At 48.7% G+C, this 22622-nt stretch overlaps 1 long non-coding RNA gene across 3 annotated transcripts in view; it reads left to right on the top strand.

Moving 5' to 3' along the window:
* The first annotated feature begins 775 nt into the window (after positions 1-775).
* Positions 776-22622, top strand: part of LOC123615479 (uncharacterized) — a 43261-nt gene continuing 21414 nt past the window's right edge. For 2 of the 3 annotated variants that reach the window (XR_012509081.1, XR_012509080.1), the window contains exons 1-3: positions 1034-1310; positions 6755-9501; positions 21376-21748. This is a non-coding gene — a long non-coding RNA (uncharacterized LOC123615479). Of the gene's footprint in view, positions 952-1033; positions 1311-6754; positions 9502-21375; positions 21749-22622 lie in introns of those variants that run through there. The other variant, XR_006723055.2, reaches the window with a different exon arrangement.

Raw genomic sequence — 22622 nt, 5'->3', positions numbered from 1 at the left:
CCTTCACCCCGGGCGGTCTCCCTGCCAGGTTTGAAGGGATTATCTGGGATCAATATTTGAAATACTTGTATTTTTTTCTAACTGGAGTTAAGTTTATAAGCTTTTTTTTATTTAACCACCAAACACCAGCAATACAAATCTGGACGGGAGCCCGTCTGACTTGGAGCCAGCACACTTCCCCGTCGCCAGGAGCCCGCCCTTCTCCTTGCTTCTCCCCCGGAGTGACTGACATTTCCTTTCGAAAGCTGATCCCCCGACTTCTCAGACTCTTCATCCCAGTCATTCAGACCCCAAACGATTCCCAGAGATCCTGGCCATCCCAGCCTGATACCTGAGCTGTAACTGGGCCATGGCCTGGGCTCCAGTCTCTCCCTGGTGGGGGCGGGGGGAGGGCGGTTAACTGCCGACTCTGCAAACGCAAAAGGAGGCTGTGGTCAGCGGGGGTGGGGGGTGGGGGGAACGGGGGCATCTGACAAGTCCGAAGGCTGGCCCCCTGCACAGGGCTGTGGGGAGAGCCCCGTTCACACTAACCCCTAAGGACTGGAAGAAGTCCGTGCACTTACTCCACTCATCGTCATCATCATTTGCTTTCACTAATATGATATATTTCTGTCAATCATCAAACGTGCATCGAGCATCAGCCGTGTAGCAGGCACTGTCCTAGGCTCTGGTGAACAAGGCTAAATGGACTGTGGTGAAATTTACTGCCCAGGAGGAAAGACAGACATGGAATAAATCATTCCACATCCCAAACTCAGTCATTACAAGTGTGAAAACTCTGCTTAGTCAAGCAGGGACAGTTTCCTGGCCCAGTTTACAAGCTCCTTTCTGAGCCCTTTGAAAGGATTCAGGCGGACAGCGAGGACACTGCCCCAGGGATTTTTGACTGCAGGCCTTTTCTGCCTCCCTTGTTCAGGGATGGGCCGCCCTGAGAACACAGACGGTGCTGACGTGAGTGAGGAGACCTCACGGGAGGGCGCGGGCAGAAGCTGGGCGACACCGCCGCTGCTCCCCCCCACCCCCACCCCCCCCCGCCACTTGGGAAACTCGTCTGGAGGCCCAGCCTCGCAGCGCTCAGGACCACTCAGGGCACTTTGGGACTGGTCCGAGACGCGGCGGGATCATCCCTGCCGGCCTTGGAAGCCAGCTCTGAGTCAGCTCTCACTGACCCGCGCACTCAGGCCTCCTCCCCTCGTCTCCCTGCTCTTTCTTGCTCAGAACTCATGTTCCAGATGGACTCAGCTGGCAAGTGTTTGAGACGTTTCTCAGCATCCTGTGATGTGTTCCTGGGCCTCTGGGCCCTGTGCGCGGTGAGTCACCGGCTCTGACTTGACCCCTGCTGCATACGGGCCCTTTCTTCCCGGGTCCATAACCAGAGCCCCCGTGTTCCCGCAGCAAGGCCAGGCAGGGACAGCCCTGCTGTGAGGAGCGGCTGGTCGACCCTGCCCTCCAAGGAGTCTTTTCTTCCCCTTTCCCCTCCACATGGATTCTTTCTCAGATTTCATTTCTCCAAGGCTGGGGATGAAAGCAGCATCCCGAGGGGTCTTCCCTCCCCCAGCCCCCCCCCCAACTCCTGTTACATCTGGGCCGCGGGACTGAACACAGCTGGTTATTCTGCCAAAGCAGGAATGCTGCTGTCTCATCCCAAAGGGCAGATTCCCTTTTTAGCAACTTGGGGGAGGAGGTGAGTCGGTGAGATGGGGACATGGGATGGGAGAGAGCCTTTGTCTTGTGGTTAAGAGACCGCCGGGCTTCCAATCCTGGCAGTGTCACTGCTGAGCTGAGTGGCTTTGAAAAACTTTCTGTGCTTCAGTTTCCTCATCTATAAAATATAAAAAGCCCCCAACTCATAAGCTTATTATGAAGACAAAATGAGTTAAAATGTGTGCAGATCTTTTTAAATCCCAGAAGTGTGTATCAGGAGTGGACTTCTTGCTGACATTACAGACCCTTAGGGAGCTTCCTTTCTGCAGTTGTTTGCACCTGCAGGGGCTGGTAACGATGATCTTGTGTGTGGCCTCCCCTTCCTGCCTTTCCTGGTTAGTACCCAGGATGGCTATCTAGCATTGCTTCTTCCATTTCTGTCGGCCCAGGTCAGCCGCACGTGGCTGGATGGCTTCCTTCGCTCTAGTATCTCTGGGCTCTGCTTCACCAAGCTTTGGGTGAGGGGTGGACGAGAGAAACCCATTCATGACTGAGCAAGTCTTTCATCCCCAGGCCTGAGCACTCGCCTTCTCCATGGCTGAACCCCAGGGAGAGCCCATATGAATCATCCATACATCAATCCATTTATTTACTCTTATTTCACACACATTCTTGGGCACCTACTAACTGTTAGACAGTGTGAGAGATACTAGGTCCAAAAAGATGAAAGAAGAGTCCCTGTGCTCAAGGAGCTCAAAGTCACGCGCAGCTGCAGCCCTGGGCTATGAGGTGCTGTGAGGAAGGTGGTGCGGGGAGCCTTGGGTGCACCAGGGAGGTAGCTGACCTGACGCCAGGCGTGGGGGTTGATGGCGTTCTGTGCCGGGTTCTGGGACACTAGGAGAATCTGGCCAAGTGAAATGAAGGGGAGGATGTTCCTGGCCAAGGGAGCAGCAGGTGCAAATGCCTGGAGGAGAAGGAGAGTGGACTCGGGGCTGCGTGTGGATTCACTGGTGGGGGCTCTCCTCCAGCCTCACCTCTGATGCTTGAGATCTGTCCCATTTACCCCGTGCTTTCCTGATTGTTTGTTTGTTTGGGGGGTTTTTGTTTGCTTGCTTTTTTGTTTTTGTTTTTTGGGGGGGGGGAGATGATTAGGTTTATTTATTTATTTTTAATGAAGGCACTGGGAATTGAATCCAGGACCTCGTGCACACTGGGCATGCACTCCACCACTGAGCTCTACCCTCCCCTACTTCTTAATATTCTATCTCAAATGGTGCTCAAAAAACAGAGTCAATTTTCGTAATTTTCCCTTGACCTGTATGAGGCTGGGAGATTCATCATATGGTCCACAGTGTTATGACTATGTCTTCACACTTCTGTTAAATACAATAGATTGAACACAGGTGTTTATCCCAGATACCTTGTTAAAATATCACTGAAAGGAGAGGAGAGGAGAGAAAAATAGGTGTAAACTCACAAAGCCAGAGAGAGGAGACAACAGTAAATGAGAAATGCCAGCAGATGTTTGGAATGTGACAATCAGATAAACGAGCCAGGGAGCCACGGGTGTGCTGGGCGGAGCTCCCTGTGAAGCAGACCCTGAGGCGGAGACCCGCTGCAGGAGGCCGGCGGGGCAGAGCTTGGGGGGCCGCCGGCGGGGCAGTGAAGGGCGCAGGCCGGCAGAGGGGGTGGGCCGGGGTGCAGTCACGGCCGCCTCGACTGGCCTCGCGGGAGGCCGTTTGGAGTGGTCCTGAACTGGTGCGAGGGGCTCGGGCCTTTGTCCCCACCGCTGGCCGGTCGCTGGACTCTCCCAGAAGGAGATAACTTTGAGTGAGGCAGCTTCCTCCATCCAGGGCTGATTCCTGGGAAGAAACTCAGCTGGAAGCTGGAAGCAAATATGTCCAGGCTCTAGGAAAGGAGAGTCTCCATCAAAATGGGAGCATCGAGGTGGTGCACCCCAACACTCACTACAAAGAGATTCAAAGGCGAGGCAGGCCCTTCAGGCCGCGAAGCCCTGGAAAGGCCCAGCACCGGCAGTGCGGGCGCCTCCGAGGGCGAGGGGGCACGCCTCTGAAGGGCTATGTGAGGACCCCGCCCGCCCGGCAGGGGACTGAATATTTACTGTGGGGGGGCTTTAACCAGGGAGGTCCCAGACCCCGAGACACGGGACATGGCAGGGCTGCGCAGGGGAACCACCTGAAAATGAAAGATTTGAAAGGAGTCTTTGGAAAACGGGGAATTCTGCTTTCTGAATTGTGGGAACGTGAGGAGGCAGGCTGGCAGGGGCCAGGCAGGGGTCTAGACAGGAGATTCGCCTCTAGGGAGACGGGCCAGCCTGGAGAAAAGACCTGCCATCCTGAGGTTTGGGGGTTCTTGAATGAACAAGCCAGCCAGTCACCCCACCGCCCTGATGAAGACGATCAGGGGCAAACCTTACCCACAGGCATGTGGCTTCTAGTCAGGTTTCAGACGTGGTTGGAGTCCGGGACGCTACTCATGTACTGAGGGAAGAGCTCACCATGAAAGACAGTTGCACAAACAGACAGATGGCAAAAAGAACTCACAGGAGGCAGAGACGATGCAGGAAGCTAAATAAAACTGAAAACAAAACAATAAAACCCTTTAATGTCCTCAAAGAGATAACAGACAATGTCATGTTACTGAAACAAGAACTGGATGCTATAAAAAGGAACAACGGCAGCATAAGAAAGCTTACTGCTCATCCACGTGAGCCCAGTCAGCGGTAAAAAGAGGGCAGAGTGAGGGGGGACTCTGCTCCACAGTGTCATTCAGGGCTCAGCTGCCAGACACTGTGCCGTCTTTACCACCTGTCACCCCAGGGAGAGGAACGAGGATCTCGCTGAGGGTTTTGTGAATCAGGTCTGTAGGTGGCAAGCGTGACATCCCCCCTCTGCCATCAGCTAAGACCGACACAGCTTAGCTTTGTGCTCAGGAAGAAGGATCTGCTTGGGGGAAAACCCTATGGTGTCTGCACAAGGAGGGGTGGAAGGTAAAGTCAGGGAGTTCTCACGGCAGGCCTGGGAGTCAGCTAGTCCGGACGGAGGCCGGCAGCGGGAGGCTCCGGGAGCGAACGTCTCCAGGAGAACATGGAACTGAAAGAATATCAGATGTTTAACTGAAAAAGAAAGCTGACTTCATGGGGGCGTTATAATGTTCTTGTGAGGGTAGGAAGAAATTATGATGGTGAAAAATGAGCAGATGATAAAACGGAGGAAGTGGTTCCCTACAGAAAAAACAAACAGTGAAAGAAAGAAGTGGAATCGCATTTTTGGTTCAATCACTAAGTAGTAAAAAGACTGCAAAGCAGGTCTTTTGGAAGAATGAAGGAGGGCGAGGGGTGATGAGAAGCAACAGTGCTGAACTGCCGTCTTCTGTGTAGAAAGTCCGCAGACAACACAGAAACGTCAGACAGAAGTGGAGACCATGCAAAGGAGCAGGAAACACTTCAGAGGAAGATAAAGGAGAGGGGGAGGGGTTAGTGGGCCTTCGTGGTGGTTGTTTATAAGCCTTGCAATATTTTTGACTTTTAAAACCGTACATATATATACATATATATGTAACTTCATAAATAATAATGACATAAAAAGTCCATAGACAGGCCAAGCTTCAGGCACGACTGAGCTCGGAAACTCATACAAAGTTATCGGGACTTGATTTCTTGGCTTTGTTCACTCTGTATTGGCTTCATTTTTAGTTGGGCCCTGGGGCACAGGACCTCCTGGCCCATGTTTTTCTTAATTTCTTTCTTTCTTTCTTCCTTTCTGTCTAAAAAAATATAAATTGTGGTTGCAGAACACATGAGGTTTGCCGTCCTAACCACGTTTAAGAGCACAGCGCAGCGGTGGCGGGTATTTCCGCATCGTTGGGCAGCACGTCTCCAGAATGTGTACATCTTGCAAGATGAAATCTTTATGTCCAGTAAACAACTCTTCCTTCCCCCTCCCCCGCCTCCTGGCAACCACCCTTTTACTTTCTGCTGTTTTCTTATAGCTCTTAGTGAAAGCAGAAAGAAAGCTCACTTTCCTGATAATTCTGACAAAAGTCCCAGGACTGTTCCACTGGAGTGACCAGGAATTGGCCGGTATCCCCAAAACAAACGCCTGAGAGTCAGGGCGGAGTGGTTGCCCGAGGAGCGAGGACAGAAGGGGCCGGGACTCCAGGCCAACAAACTGAGTCCAGCACAGGGAGCAGTGGGAGGGCCAGGCCTGCGAGAGCAGGTGCCACCCTGCTCAGACCCCGCCTGACGTAGGGCTGACTTCTACCTCCATGCTCGTCCTGGCCGGCGAGATTGTCTCAGCTCGGCACTGCACTTGCGACTCTTCTAAACCTCTTCGGTATAAACTTTCTTTTTAAGGGTTACTGTTTGGATAAGTAGAAAATTGTGATTATTAGGAACTTTAACCTTCTTTGGAAATGTTCATTAGTTGTTTGTATCTTTTCTTATGAATTGTCTGTTCATGCTCTTTGCTCATCCATGTTTATTAATAAATACATTTGTCAGGCTTCCCAATTCTAACACAGGTGCAAAAGCATGTTTAAAAAACATTTCATAGAACCTTGTACAAGGCTTTGGAAATCGCCTAGAGGTGTGACTCTCACTGCGCAAAAAGAAAAGTAAGGCGTGGCGAAGGGGAGTGCAGCTGGCCCTGGCGCCCTGCGGGTGAGGGACGAAGGAGCAGAACCCCGGGCCACCCTCCACCTGTCAGATTGTGCAGCCTCCTCAGTTACCCTGAAATCTAGTTCCCCCCAAAGTCACGTTTCCTGCCCAATCACCACATTCAGAGATTGCAGGCAGCCACCTTTATCTTCCCACAGCTGCAGCATTTTCAAAAGACGAGGGATAAATGAGGAGATGTCTCAGCTGACCTGAGGCCTCTTGTGATTTCGTGCTGTGATCAGGCCTTCCCCTCAGTCAGTACCTCCAGGTCTCCGCGCTGGCTAGCCCAGTATTGGACCGTGTTTTGCCATTTAAATCATGCAAGTTACAATTTAAAAAAATAAATACATAAATAGAAAAGATTAGTCTTGTAGCCCTGTCAAAGAACGAGAAAGAAATGCTGATTTTTTTTTTTTTTTTTTTTTTTTGCAGGCGGAAGGAATGAAAAGGGCAGAGCAACCACTGCGCTGTTGGCCCCAGTGCCCTTCTGCTTCGCAGTCCTGGATTCTCATGAAGCTTAACCACAAAAGAGATCGAAAACACCCTGGTTGGAATGGAGCATTCAGGGCTCCTCCCGCAGTTCTCACTTAGCATTAGTGATACAGTGGTTGTGTGGGTCACAGCAGATGTAATTTGCAGAAGGATAACTGGAGGGTTTAGAGTTTCAGTATGTAAACTGAACCCTAAGGAACATGAGGCAATGGGCAGGGTTTTCTCTCGCCGAGGAAGTCTCTTGGTCCAGAGTAAACTTTAAGCAATTGTGTTTTGTTGACTCTAAGTTTCAAGACTAATCAAGTATCTACTGTAGTTTGGAAGGCTCCCTGCTGAACTCTATTTTTATCTGTTAATTTCGTGTTTCCGTCTTCCTTGGCAGTGGGCACCATTTAGGTGATAGTAGGTTAGATAGTCGCCTCAGTGAGGCAGGAGGAGAGTAGAAGGATTCTGTTAAGTAGATAATAGAGAGGTTTAGAATTGTTGAGTGATGAGATTAGAGCTCCAGGTGGGCAGGTCTTCGGGGTAAAAGCAGGAGGGCAGGGTTGGAGCTATACCAACAGGCAGAGCACTTAGTACGTACCAGACATTGTGGGGAACCTTTCAAGTACTAACTCATTTCATGCTCATAAGGATCCATGAGGCGGGCATATCACAGATGAAGAGACTGAGGTTCAGAGTAGTCAAGTTAATTGCCCGAAGACACACAGCTAGACTTCTTGGGGGCAGAGCAATCACTCTGACTCCAGGACCTTGCACTCTTAGTCTGTCTCTTTAAAAGCTCCACGATTGCTCTGGAGTTTGTATTCCCTGCTCCTGAAAGAGTGCTTAGCAAATAGGAGGTGCCCCCAACATATTAGTCAGCTGAATGTGTACATTCTCCATGCTGCCTTGGCCTGGGTCAAGGTCAGTGTGCTCCACCAGTCAGGGAGACCTGGAAGCTGCATTTAGATGGCCTTTCAAACTTCTCCAAACTTTCTGTTCAAACTTAGAACTTCCTGGATAATTGTCACATTAATGCACCCTCTTTATTGTAGCAGAATGAAAATACATATTTAAAAGTGGTGATTATCATGGTTATCACAGAGTTATTTTTAAAAGTGAAAAAAAAGGTAATTACTGAATGTCCGATGGCAGGGAACTGGTTAAATAAATCATGGAACGCAATGACGGAATACTTAACAGCTGTTAAAAATCAAGTTATGGACTACCCCATGGCATAAAGCACATTCTTAATACATCATTCAGGGGGAAAACAGGTTGCAAAATGCTACATAGAGCATTAGCTCAGTAATGCACATGTATTCATGCAGAGAGAAAAGTCTGGAGAAAAATATCCTAACGTGTTAATAGCAGTTATTTCTGTGCAGCAAGAGGGTGGGCAGTTTTAATTTTCTTCTTTATGATGTTTAAAATTTTGCTTTCAAATTTTCTACAATAACTATTAACTTTACATTCTGAAAAAAGCAATAATGTGATTTTTAAAAAAGCAGTTATAGTAAAATTTGGATCCTTGTTTTAAAAATAAGATATGAACTTGTAATCTAGTGAAAGACAGCATAGTGTAGCTGGTGAGAACGTGGACAGTGGAGCCAGACCGCCGGTGTCCAAGTCCCAGCCCCACCGTTTACAAGCGTGACCTTGGCTAAATGCCTTACCTGTGATTCAGTTGTACGTATGCAAAACGGAGGAATAATCACTTCCTCCCTCAAAGAGTTGTTATGAGGATTAAATGGATTACTCTATCTAAAGCAGTTACAACAGCCCGTATAAATTTATTATTATTTTATCATTAAAAAATCTCTCAAATTCCCTCATCCCATCCCTAAAATGCACAGGCAAGGGCACGCCTGGGGCCGGCAGGCAGAGCTGCTCATCTGAGCCTCTGGTTCAAACGCGTGAGGAGGATGTGCCAGGAGGACCCCAGGAGGAGGTCCCGCTGGGCCTCCCAGGGCTCAGTGTCACCATGAAAATAAGCGGATTTTGCAAACACTCTGATTTATTATGTCCTCACTTACTAGCCAAATTAGCCAAAATATAGTTACAACCAGGAAAAAAGTGAAAATAGAGTTGAAAAAATTCTTCCTATTTTAACCCTCAAATCAGCGTCTACCCTGACCCCCAAACGTAAGCCGCCTTGTGAACTTCACGCCTCATCCTTCATTCTCCTCACACCCTCCCCTCGGCCAGAGCCCCACTCTGCTCCCAGGCCTGGCTTTAGTGACTGAGCCCCACACGGGGGAGGCTGAACTCCACGGCAGCCCGCGCCGGCCCTGACCTCTCGGCCCGCCGAGGTCCTGGGAAAGGGAGCCGGACCTGACCCCGGCAGGAGCGGGGAGTGGCAGTGAGATGCCCCCCCAGGACCCGCTCCCAGGCTGGCCTTATCCTGCCGTGGGGGCTGGGATTTCCTGCCCGGAAGCACAGGCCTGGACACAATGGGATTTATCAGTCACCATCGGGGGATCAGGACCACAGTAGGAGCCCTCCACTTAGCGGTGGGGTTTCCAGGCCCTTCCTGTGTGAATCTTTACTTCCGTGGAAGCTCTTGTTTGGGCCTTTTCCAAGAGGGAAGCCCCTCCCCCGGCTTCCCACCCTCTGCAGCTTTGGGTCGGCTACCTCTCCCTTCCCATCCTTTGGGTCCTCCTTTGGGCTGAAGTCAACTTAGGTTGGGAATGACCAGAGCCTAGGTAAGGAAAATGTTTCCTACTCTTTCTAGATCTGTTTTGCTTTTTTAAATTATAGATGAAATTGCTGTATTAACTTAATTGTCTTCCATGATGATAATAATAATTCCATCAACTGAAAAAATTAATAAATTATACCTGTGTTGAGGTTTACCTTCTTAATCTAAGAGCTTGTTTGACTTATTGAACAATACTCAGCATAGGGTCTGTCTATGCTGAGGAGCAATTTTTTAGGTTTTTTTTTTTTAAACCCAGTAGTTTACTTACAAGCAAACATTTTAAAGGAAACATAATACAAATCATGTTGCAAGTCTTAATAGTATGAACAGCGGGTTTGCTTTAAAAATTCATGTTGCAAAATAACAGCTACCATTCACTGGACGCTTACTCGATTGCTCATGCTAGCTCACTGCGGCCTCAGCCTCGGGACCGCCTATCCTGTGAATGCAAAACTGATCCTGGGGGAGGCTGAATAACCCTGAGATCACAGGGATGAAACTGTCAGAGCTGAGCTTTGAACTCAGCCTGTGTGATCACGAAGCTTGTGCTTTTAAGCCTGCATTCGCCTGCTGCCTCCCAGTGCTGAGACCACGCACGTCCACCAGCCATCACGAACGTTGTTGCAGCACGTGGGTGCGGCTTTAGGGCTGAAGGCTCGGCTTGCCTCATCCACACAACCCCGGCCACGGCTCCTCCAAACTCACCTCGCCCACAGGAGTTTAGCACCTGTAAACCCGAAAAGATGAAAAGATGATGGTATTTGTTCCCACAGACCCCCCCTTCATTATTCACAAGATAACTAAGCCACAAAGAAAGTGCCAACAAGCTAAACAAAGGCACGATCTTTCTGTGTCCGTCAGTGCATGTAGCAATGTATATGTACATCATAGAATAGCAAGTATTTTCCAAACGACTCTTGGGATGTTTCCATCTTTCTAGACTTTCTGTCCTCGTCTGCCTGTAGGGTAATTGAGTATTGCCAACTCCTGTTCCCAAGTTGGATGTGGGAAAAGAGAAAGCAAACGAAGAGAAAGAAAGGAGGAGGAAAGAAGAGGAAGAAACATTCATCCACTTGGAGATGGAGGTGTGGGAGGAACCCACCCAGGGCTGAAGGCCCGCTCTCCCCTCCCTCCAGCCCCGGGGCTCCGAGCAGCCATCGCTCTGCCCTCTCCCGCCAGAGGGTGAGCTGCTGCGGGCAGTGAGCCCCACACAAGGGCGGAGGGGCAGCCGGGCCTGGGGGACCCCCAGCGGGAGGCCTGCTCTGACTCAGAGGGGAGTGGGCCAGACCTCGCCTCCCTGTTTACGCTTGGATTCCATGGGGACCCGTTGTGCAGTGACTCAGATCAGCTCTCATTGCCTCGTGAAGCCCAAGGGATGGATGTCAGTGCCTGTTCTTGGTTAACACCCCAACAGTCAGTTTAATGTATTTAACTTTTGTGACATCCGGCCAGCCGCCTGAGGGTGGGGCTCTGAGCTCATGATGACACATGTGCCTGCAGCCCCATGGGTCCCTGTAGCTGCTGTGGCCTCCACGGGACCTCGGGTCACATGCAGGGCCACCATCCCAGAATGTGGTCCAGGGGAGACCCCCAGAGGGAGGGCAGCGGGCATCCCCAGGGAAGGATGGTGCTGGACAGTCCGGGGAGCCATCCCGCCCTGCCCCTGAGGCTAGGTGACCTCATGCAGCGGGGTGCCTCTGTGACCTCTGCAGACAAAAGTAACTGTGGGTCCCTTTGGGGTGCTATGAAAACCATGTGCCTTGGGGTGGAGGTTTCCCAAATGTATTGACCAAGGGCCCCGAGATTTCCTGGAGAGTCCTGAGTTTTGGTCAGGGAGCTTCTTCCCATATCCCAGATAGTCTGCTCAGGGTTTTGTGAAGTTCGTGGCCTGGAAGCCCTGGGGTGACTCTCTGTATGTTGGGAGAGCACTGCCTTCCGGCACCTCCTTGGAGGACTTGTGACTGGACAAGGGAAAAGTCCAGCGCTGGGCCCCAGTGCTGCTTCATCCGAGTAAACGGCTTCCATTCACCACGACGAGGACATTCGGCTCTCTCAGTGGGGACCGCTCCATCAGCCGGATGCAGAAAAGTTGCCTGCCCAGTGGTATCGACGCGCTCAGGTCTGAGGCCCGAGGTGGCGGGTGCGGGGGGAGGTCTGAGGAAGGGCTGCGCCCACAGTTACTGGGGCCGCCACCAGCCCTGCTTTCCTCCTGGGTTCTGAGCACGCCTGCTCCCCGGCGCCCCCTGGGAGGCAGCCCGAACCAGCTTCCCCTGCCAGGGATGAGGGCCGGGGCAGCCCCCCCCGCCCCCTGGCTCGGCTGGCTCAGCCCAGCCGGCCATCTCCAAGTCCAGCACACACGCTGTTCAGCGCCAGGCCAAGCTCTCGTGGCTGAGAGGACAGAGCCCTCTGCCCACCCCCCAGCCCCCGCGGCCTCCTGGCTGAAACGCCCGCTCGCACCAGACGCGGGTGAACCATGTTCTTCCCAACAATTAGCTCATGAGCCCTCTGGCTCCTTGTTTCAGGTTCTCAATTCAGTGAAGTTCCAGATTTGATTGAAAATGAAACAGGAGAAAGTGGTTTGTAAGACAAGAGAGATTTGTTCCTCCTTCTCCAGGATGAAGGATGATTGTAAGGACAGAGCCTGGTCGCTAAGGATTCTGGTTTAAGTAATACGTACTTTGGGAAATCATACTCTTTTCAAGGGGCTTTTCCACTGCATGGAGGAAAGTGTCATAGCTTCACTTGGGAAATAGAGGCATTGAAAATCAGAGAGGTCAAGTCATTTCACAGCTTCAAACAGGAGATGAAGACTGGACCCGAAGTTCCTTTAAGCTGGTAATTCTGTTCTATCGTGTTCCTCAAGGAGGAGGTCTGGGGACCCAAGGGCTCTTCAGTTCGTAAAGTGTGTGTCCCAGACCATCAATACGAAGTTGGTGGCAGCCTGTAAGGAAAGCTGTACGAACGCACCCGGACCCACACTTCCAGGAAGCTCTTCTGTGCAATTGGAGTGGTGCAAAGACACAGTTAATGACGTTGTTTATAATATGGAAAAATTAGACATAGCCTGAATATTGAACAATTGGGAACACATGATTGTATTCATTGTGTACCATTGAAAACGATGTTGTGGAAGAGGCTTGTCAAAGAAACCATGCATCGCTGAATGAGTAGGCAGAGTCGGTTTGCTCTTTGCCTAGCTCCTTGAGGTGTGAAGTCAGGCTGTTCATTCGAGACATCTTCCTTCCCTTTAATGTAGGCATTTATTGCTGTTGACTTCCTGCTCAGAGCTGCTGCATCCCACAAGCTTTGGCATGTTGTCTTCCCATTTTCATCTCTCTCAAGATGTTTTTTAAATTTCTTTCTTGATTTCTTCTTTGACCCACTGGTTGTTTAGAAATGTGTTGTTTAATTTTCAAGTAGTTATGACTTTTCCAATTTTCTCTTGTTATTGATTTCTAGTTTCATACCATTGTGGTATGATTTGGTATGATTTCAATCTTCTTAAATTGGCTAAGACTTGTTTTATGCCCTAACGTATGATTTATCCTGGAGAATATTTCATGTGTGCTTAAAAAGAATGTATTTGATGGAATGTTCCTCGTGTCTGTTAGGTTCATTTGGTCTAAAGTATAGCTCAAGTCCAACATTTCCTTGTTGATCTTCTGTCTGGATGCTCTGTCCATTGTTGACTGTAGGAACCGAAGTCCCCTACTAGTGCTATGTTGTCTATTTCTCGCCCCGTTTTGTTAATATTTGCTTTACATATTTAGGTGTTCTGATGTTGGGTGTATATATATTTACAATGGTTATGTCTTCTTGGTGGATTGACCCCTTTATTATTATATAGTGATTTTCTTGGTCTTGTTTGACAGTTTCCAACTTAAAGTCTTTCTTGTCTGATGTAAGTATAGCCACCCTTGCTCTCTTTTGGTTACCATTTGCATGGAGTATCTTTTATCATCTCTATATGTTCAGTCTATGTATGTCCTTAAAGCTGAAGTGAGTCTTTCATGGGCAGCATATTGCTGAATTTTGTCTTTTCATCCATTCAGCTACTCTATGTCTTTGTAGAATTTAACCCACTTACATTTACAGTAATTATTGATAGGTAAGGATTTACTGTTGCCATTTTGTTATTTGTTTTCTGGCTGTTCTATAGTTCTTGTGTTCCCTTCTCTCTTGCTGTCTTCCTTTGTGATTTGATGGATTTTTGTAGTGGTTTGCATTGATTCCTTTCTCCCTCTTCTTCTAAGCTTGAGCATTTCTTTAAAAGAAGTTTTAAAGTTACCAATTTAATCTCTTTACTTGTTATAGGTCTTTTGAGATTTTATACTTCTTGAGTCAGTTTCTGCAGTCTGTGTCTTTCTAGGAATTTGTCCACTTCATCTAAGTTGTCTGATTTGTTGACACACAGTTGTTCACGGTACTCCCTTACAATCCTTTTTGTTTCTCTAAGATCAGTCGTGATGTCCCCTCTTTCATTCCTGACTGTAGCTGCAGCTGCATTTCAGTGCAAAGACAGTGTATAACCATGGGGACAAAACATTGCTATTCAAGAAAACAAGTGTCTTTGTAAGATTTCAAAAGGAACAACATAAACGAAGGACTCAAGAACAGTACCATAATGAAGGTTTGTTTCAGCAGTGCTGGAAGACAATTCCTAAAAATTATCTTATATACCTGGAAAATTAGAGACAACATCTCTGTGTTTTGGGATTGCCACCGTTGGAGTCTCACGCATTAGCAGAAAAGGCATGTCTCAGCACACAGGGCGGCTGAGAGTTATCTAATATCATATGGCTATATTTTATGAGCAGAAATAATTTGAAAAGGAGATTAAAGTTGTTGTAAACTTCAACACCCTTATTCATCCACATGATAAAATCATAAAGGGCAGATTTCATTAACTATTTATTGCTTTCTTAAATTGTTTTCAGAAAGGCAGTTTAGAAGAAGAAAGAGAAAATCGTCAGGCTTCCCAGTTCCCACAAACCATGCAGCACAAGCAAGTCTGCTGTCGTTAAATGCTCAGCTGGGAGGTGAACAAGCCATTATTTGGAAATGAGCTAGAATGTTTAGGAGAATGGTAATGCAGGTCTAAGGATTTTCACTGATTGGGGAATATTCCAGTACATTCAGACTATAACCAGTTGAGGTTGAATGTATTTCCTATTTTTCTTATAATTGTACAAATTAAAATTATCTGTTTCTTTCAAACATGGTAAAATCGGGTCCTAAATCAGACACCTAAGTCTGAGCTCTGCCATAATACTAAAATCAAATGTTTGTTCACAATGGCAGGAATTTGTGTTGTCTTATTTCCTAGTCGGGTTCCGAGCATCGTGCTTTGGACCATGCCTGCCCCCGACGCATAGTTGCAGAGTAAACGGTTAGTGAGAGCTGCCTGTCACTAAGGTTCCAGTGTGAATAATAACCATGGAAACCTCCTTTCTGTTGAAGAGGTATCATAGTTCAAAGGCAAAACAGCCTCTCCCAGCAGCTTCCCAAATGCAGCTGCTCAAATCCCCTGAAGGACTGGTCCTCCGAGTGATGAGGCACCCAGTTCAAGGTTCCAAAAACCCAGCCTGTTGGAAATTTCAGAGTCTTAAAACAATCACGTTAAAAGCACTGTTGTTGTAAGGATTTTCTTTGATTTAAATGCTGTTTCTTTTGGAAAGGGCTTGTTATTTTTCTAAGCAAGTTAGGTCACTGAACTGGGCGAACCAGGAAAAGGGAAGAGTAAAGAAGACATGTTGAAAACAGAAACTACGGTCACATTTTTGTATGTGTCTTGACTGAGTTTCTGTTGCCTTACATTTAATTTTACCAATAAATGCCCTTTGTTAAAAACAGATTGAAAATTCAATTAGGTATCAAGAAATCTAATGAGGCATTTAGTCATACCTTCCTCATGGGGTCACTGTGAGGAGTAAACGCCCAAATGAGCGTAGAGGACCTGAAATAGACAAGACGGTCGCTCAGCGCAGGCTGCTCAGTGCTCTTGTGCGGGCAGAGCCCATCCTCACTGGGCATTTTGATATTTTATTCATCGTAGCTTTTCTAGAAGTTATTTTACTCCTTTAAAACATTGCATCAGGATATTATTTATCTTGATTACTAAGTGGGCTCTCCCTAAATTTTGTGCTTGACCCAAGTGCTTCATTTGCCACACCTTCATCCTGACTCTGTGACCCAGGGATGATTTACTCAGTGTGTGCCCTGCCTGGTTCCCTTCTGCAGAAAACTGCTCCGCTCTTGCCCTTGTGGAGCAGTGTCATTGGAGTCATTTTGTGTCAATGGCTACAGTCCTCCCCAGTCACTATTGATCGGACTGGGCTGGTCGCCTAACCCAAAGACTTCCAACCCGTGGACAGTCCAGCTGAACGGCTAGGCTTGAAATGATGAGATAAAGTCAATCAGATTCCTTTGGGAGGGAAAAGATCTAATTATCTTAAAATACAGAAACTCAGTAAAAGTACGTGTAAGTGAAATGAAACGATTTCTGGGATTTGCTTTAAAACATTCTGATGAAAAAGGAGAGACAGACAGAAATTTAGCAAAATGGTGATAATTGAAAGCTGGATGATGGGTTTGGGGGGGTGTCACTCTCTAGTCTCTCTCTCTTCTCATCTATTTAAGGTATAGCTGTTATAAAACTAAGCCAATGAATAGTGAAGGCAAAAGTCAAACGTGTGTATCAGGAGTTGCCATTAGGTAGGGTCCCAGGTGGCCATGATAAGCCATAGGCACCCCCAAATTATAGGGATTTGAAAGTACGGGTAAGAAGAGGAAGCTGGTGAGCTTAGGGAGGAGAGTGGGGTGGCCATCCAGAGGAGGCAGGTGCCCTGCCCGAGGAGCGTGGTCCCTGCTCCCTGCAGATGTCCAGCTCCTGGCTCCTTCCCCCACGGGGGCCAGCCGTACTACAGCTTCTGCCCTCGAGTTCCTGTGCCATCACTGACCTCTTCTTGCTTCATGTTTAATCTGTAAAAATTGATTCCCCCTTTTTTGAACTGACTTGAGTCAAAGCCTCTGTTCCTTCACAACAAAACGAATCCTCAAACAAATGCTCATTTGTACCTGTTACAGTCAGAGTCTGCCCAAGTGGGGCGGCCCTGCCAGTCCTGGGGTCAAACGGGGGCCGGCTTCTCGTGGAGGGGGAGTGGGAGAGACCCTTGTGGGAACCAGGGCATCAGGTGAGCAAAGCCAAGCCCATCCGCCCTCCAGGTACAGGCAGGCCGGGAGCGGATTCAAGGCATTTCCTTAAGAGATCTTGCCAGGGAACAGGCAGAGCTAACAGGGGACTTGCGTGCGTTTCCTGGGGACCTCGCTGGTCTGAGAAGTAAGCGTGGCCACTGAACAGTCAGGTCGACAGGCAGGCTGGATGCCAGGCCGGCGTTCTCGCCTGAAGTGTCTTGCATTCTGAGCGCCACCAGTGCTAGGTGATCCCCCAAGCGGATAAAGACGGAGGTTTGGGGGAGCCCTCCAATTTACCGGGAACAATCTAGTGTTTCCAGTCAGGATGCAGTCCAGGAAAGAAGCCAGAAAAGGACTCCAGAGGGGAGGGGAGTGTCAGAAACTAGTTACCGGAGGGAGGCGGAGCAGAGGCGAACCGGGCCGAACCTGGTGCTCGCGGCGGCACGCTCCTCGGGGGTGTAGGCGCCCCGGGGCCGCCGCCTCTGCAGCCTCGCTGTGGGAGACCTGCTAGGCCAGGAGCCGGGCGTCTAATCCAGGGGAACGTGAAGTGGGAGAGAAAACGCACTCGCCCTTCAGAGCGGAGAGGAAGGAGGACGGCCCACCTGGCCCCTTTCAGGGGAGTGAGGTGGCGCCGCGCACTCCTGGGGGACGGAAGGCCGCCTGCTCATGAGCGAGCGAGGAGGAGCTGCGGCAAAGGCGCGTACAGAGCCTGGAAGCTCAAGAGGAAAATAGCGACCATCCCGGCCCCGCGTGCGGAAGGAGTCGCCCAAACGATGTGATGTTTCCCCAAGTTTCTTTCTGTGCAGTCACTGGGTTGAGATGATGTCCGCTGATTTCTAAGTGCCGATTTACACAGGAATATTCACAAACCATGTCATTTAAGAAGAGGCACTTACTGATATATAATGTCTATCCCTCGATGATTTATTGCCTTTCTTCATTAAAAAAAAAAAATTCCAGTGAGTTAGGTCATTTAACGTGCAGCTTAAAGATGCATTAACATCGTTTCTCAAGTTCTTCAGCAATGAGAAAGTTCATTATGTCATCTTGCGCAATACTGCTTTTGTGAGCAGGGAGAGAAAAGACCTTTTGTTTAGTCATTTTCTTGGCACAGGGTCCTCATTATGTAATAAGCTTATCCATTGTTAGAAAAATCTGGACAAGAACAGCACCAGTTATTGTTATACGCGATCATCAAATAAGGCCAGAGATTCCATACGAAATGTAGGTTAAAGGATATGGCTCAAGAAATGTGCTTCTTGGTACCGAGAGCGCAGTGGGGACAGCGGAGGAGCAGTGAAGGGAACACTTCAGGGCGGAGGCACTTAGGATGCTTTTTTATCTCTGAGTGGCAGAAAAATCTGGCTCACTTGTATTAAATAACAAACACATCTAGCATGACCCTGCCGGCCCTGATTAGCAGTGTCAGCAGGGACCCCTGCTCTTTTCACCCTCCAGCGCTGCCCTCCTGCCTGCGCTGGGGTGGTCCTCACAGTCCTCAGGCCAGCTCCTCTCCAGGCAAGGAGCTGACCACTGCAGTTACCAGACACGGCATCTCCTGACACCGCAATGACCAGGAAAGGCGAACCTGTCTTCTATGAGCTGTCTCCTTTGAAGTCTGCACCTGCAGCCTTCTGCCATGTCTTATTGGCCAGGATTATGTCAAACGTCCACACTGAAACCGACAGTAGACTGGAGGTAGCCCGATCACAGTCCACACCCTGTGTCTGGCTCTGAGGCTAGCTTTCTCTGAAGCTTGTGCTTCTGTAAGGAGATGGGTATGAACAAAACCGGGGGGACACTGGAAAGTGAAGGAAAGAAGTTGGGTAGCAACCAACAGTGTCTCTCACAGGAGCTAAGTGGTCTATGAGCTACAGAGTCCCAGACAACACACACAGTCCACTGAATTCCTAAGTGTGGGTCCCAGCTGTGTAAGGGGAAACCCTGCTCCTTTGTGCATCTGCTGTTAATTAAAAAAAATTTTTTTAATTGAAGTAGAGTCAGTTATGATGAGACAATCTCTGGTGTACAGCACACTCTCCCAGTCATGCATATACATACATGTATTTGTTTTCATATTCTTTTTCATTAAAGGTTATTATAAGGTATTAAATACAGTTCACTGTGCTATACAGAAGAAGTTTGTCAAAGGCTGTTAATTTTAATTATTTTATCAGTTGGTCAGTGTATGTCTTCAAATAATGTCCAAGCAGAGACCATGGGCTGATCTATTTTCTGAGTTCTTGGCTCTCTGAGTGTATCTTTCTGTTGGCTTTATTCATCCATAACAACATGGTTAGACATAAAATGCATGGATTACAATCCTTTTCCATCACAAGTTTGTACATAGGGTCACATGGCTTTCTGACAGTTAGCCTTGCAAAGGAGTCAGAGATTAGACTAGTTTCTGCTCCTTTGTAAATAAATTCTTATTTTTTTTTAACCTGAGTGCCTGAAAGATTCTTTTCTTTATTCTCTTAATTCAAAAATGTGCTCAGGATGCATCTAGATATGAGTCACTTATCTTTCTCTTTACCTAGAACATAATGAGTCTTGTCAGTCCACATGCTCAACTATTTCTCATAACAAGAAACCAGTTTTCAATTAAGTCTCTGATTTGTCTCAGCTTCCTTTGTTCTTCTTCTATCATGTTGGTTTTTGAATCATGTTTTCTGTCCTTCGTGTCTACCATCTTCTCACCCATCATTTTAATTTCCTCGTTCTTTTCCTCTAGATTGTGGAAGGGTATCTCAGGTGTGACCTCCAGAACATGGGGTTGGTGGAAGCTCCTCACTCGTCCCAGTGTGTGCTTTCACGCTCCGTTACTCACCATGAAACTGACTGTATTTTCTGATTTTGTTCCTGTTCTTATTTACCCACCCCATCCCCTATTGCTGCTCATCACACTCTTGTCTTTCCACCCCATCCTTTCCTCTCCTTGTGACTCTCTGCACGTCTTTCCTAGAAGCCATGTCTTCTTGCCTCTTTCTGAGGACGTCACACAGTTTTCTAAAAATGTTTTCTGGTTCCCCTGCAGGAGGTCATTTTCAGATGAAGCACCTTCATCTGGTCTTCTGTGTAATTGTTTTTCATGTTTCCAGTGACAGCTTTTCTTTTTCTGATTACTCATATTTTGAAATGAAAAGAGAGTCAGTTTCAGATTCACCCACAGACACGATGTTTAGATTTTATTTGGTTCTACTGATTGGACACGGGTAATGATGGAATCTTCTCAGATCTGTGGGTTGATGAGAACCGGTTTCTGCCCAGTTCTGATAATCTAGCCAGCGTTCCCATGGTGCGGCTCTGCTGTGCCGAGTTTTCACCTCCACGTCTGGGTGGTTGGCACCTTTCTCTCTGTGTGCCTTCCGGGACACTTCTTTACAGCACCAGGTACGGCATTTTATTTCATTATTATTCCTTTGAAAATGCAACAAATCCAACACCCCCAGTCTCATACACTTCCCAGAACTAGTCTCTGAATGAATGTTGAAAGATGGAGATTGCAAAAAATGTTTATTTCCACTCAGAATGTCACCCCCACGTGGTAAGGGAGAGCTACCAGGCTCCCTGTGACGTAGACCCCAGGTTTCTGAGTTGGGGGAGGAGCAGCCAGGAGGAACAAAACCTCATCCTGCCTTTTTTTTTAATTGAAGTACAGTTAATTTACCATGTTGTGTTAGTTTCTGGTGTGCAGCATAGTGATTCAGTTATACACATATGTCTTCGTTTTCATCTTCAAGATATTGAATCTAGTTCCCTGTGCTATGCAGTAGGGCTTCACTGTTCATCTGTTATGGTGAGAGATCCCCTGTTTCTTGGGGGAAAGGCCAGACTGACAGCCAGCTGCTTTTCTGCGCTCATTTAAAACTTTTAAGTGTAAATTCTCTCTAGACTTTGGCAAGAGGCTTTCTGTTGGTCTCAGCCTTTGGTGGTAAATGGGGTTTTATCTCTCCGTGGCTTTGTAGGTACGTTAGAAGAAATCTCAGGCAAGTTTCCAGCAGGGCAGCTAGTTTGGAGCTGTTTACTATCAGAAGTTAAAAGCAATTGTCTTAGTTGACCCGAACTGGATATGAGCCAATAACATACTTGACTGCTTAAAAAAAAAAAAAGATTTTTTTTTAGAACGCTATCTTGAAATACAGATCAACGTTGGCAGTATTCTCACTGCACACCACCTTGTTTAACTTGCATCTGGGAACTTTGGGTCCACTTAAGGCCCCTATTATTGATAAAATCTCAGAAGGCTTTTTGGTAAATAAGAGCGAGTTCAACGGTAAATAACTAAGATGCTAAAATCTGGGTGTCATGTTGAGGGAGTAGAGCTAGTTAACCTTGAAAAAGAGAGAAGGTGGACGGGGAGGGGTGGGGGGGCTGAAGACTGCGCGGAGTGTCTCCCTGGTGGTCACGTGGGAAAGGGATCATATTTATTCTGATTTGCCCCAAAATGCAGAACAAGGGTCGCTTGGAGGAAGCGACAAAAAGGTGGATCTGGCTTGACACGAGGTTGACTGGTGGTAGAGGGGACACCTGGCAGGGAAGGCAGGGACCGCCTGGCTGTTTCCGGAAGATCCTGGCTGATCACTGTCAAGGAGGCCATGGGGGAAAGCCCGCTGTTGGAGGAAGTCGGCGATCCTGTGACCCGTGTTTTAATGATCTTGGTTTTGTGGTTTTGCCCTTGCAGTTTTGGCCTTTTAGGACGGGACTGTGAGACCTCAGCTCCTCCGAATATCGGGCTCCGTCCAGACTGACGAGGACCAGGAGAGGCGAGCTCTGTTCCCCTCTGCTCTGCGGGTGCCCCGCATGTGCAGCAGCCCCAGACCCGCTTCTGTCCGCAACAGAGGGGCGTGGGAGCAAACAGGAGGTTTCCACGTCACCTCATGCCATCCTCACCACAGCCCCGGGGGCGCTTCCCCGACAAGCAACCGGAGACCAAGAGGGCTGGAGCACTGGCCAAGAACTGGAGGACGTTCACTCGTGGAGCCGGTGGGGCCTCGCTTCCTGACGTAGGAGGGTCTCGGACAGCAGTGGGTCGAAATGAGCGCCTGGAGCCTCAGGTGAGGCTGCCTCTGCTTCATTTGCATTTCCCGATGCTGCATTTAGTCACCTTTCACAGGGTTGGTACATGGCATGCGGCTTTTGTTTTGCCTCTGGGGGGTGGCTAGTGGGGGGCAGACGGACGGGGGGATAGAGCCCCCCACCGCACCCCCAGGCACTCCTTGGCATCACGTGAGACGAGTCAAGATTTGAACCCTGGCTTGATTCCAAAGCTCAGGCTGACCGCATGGTGAGCAGAAAACCTCTTTAAATGCTACTGGGGATTTGCTTTGTTTTGTTTGTGTACTTCATTTTAAACTAATGTAACTAAATAAGGCAGGAAAAGCAGACGGCCTGATTTGGTCTATGTTCCTGAAGGCTCCCCACATACAAGAACGCCGGCCTGAAGGCTGCCTGCCTCGCTCCTGCTCCGCGGCTCCAGCCCCTCGCGGGCCCCTCCTCTGACCCGCAGGTGCCACCCCTCGTGGCAACGGCACGGGCAGGAGGAGGCTCCCCACCTGCTGCTTCCCTGGCAGGATGCTGCAGTCAGTCTGGGTCAAGGCTGGAACTCTTTTTACCCCTTTCCTCCGACAAACAAAAACCCCTCCCCTGTTTGTCCTGTTGTGCTTGCAGTCCCAGATGTGTCAGGAGTTGGTTCTCGTAAAGCGGTGGAGGCCCCCCCCCCCGCATTGCATAATGGCAGGGCTCACGTCACTTTTCCACTGCTTTTGGACGGTGCGGCGTGGTCCTTTGGGGATGTTCTGAAGTTCAGGCTCCCTCGGAGCCGGGAGAGGAAAGCCCCACAGCAAAACAAGCGGAAGGAGAGGGAGCACCAGCCACGTGGTCTTGGGCCTTTGAAATGCCTGCCCGCGTCTGCGTTTCGTTTCTGCAAGG

The sequence above is a fragment of the Camelus bactrianus genome, chromosome 9 (assembly GCF_048773025.1).
Source record: "Camelus bactrianus isolate YW-2024 breed Bactrian camel chromosome 9, ASM4877302v1, whole genome shotgun sequence".
NCBI classification, from domain to species: domain Eukaryota; kingdom Metazoa; phylum Chordata; class Mammalia; order Artiodactyla; family Camelidae; genus Camelus; species Camelus bactrianus.
This window is presented reverse-complemented; position numbering and strand designations above follow the sequence as displayed.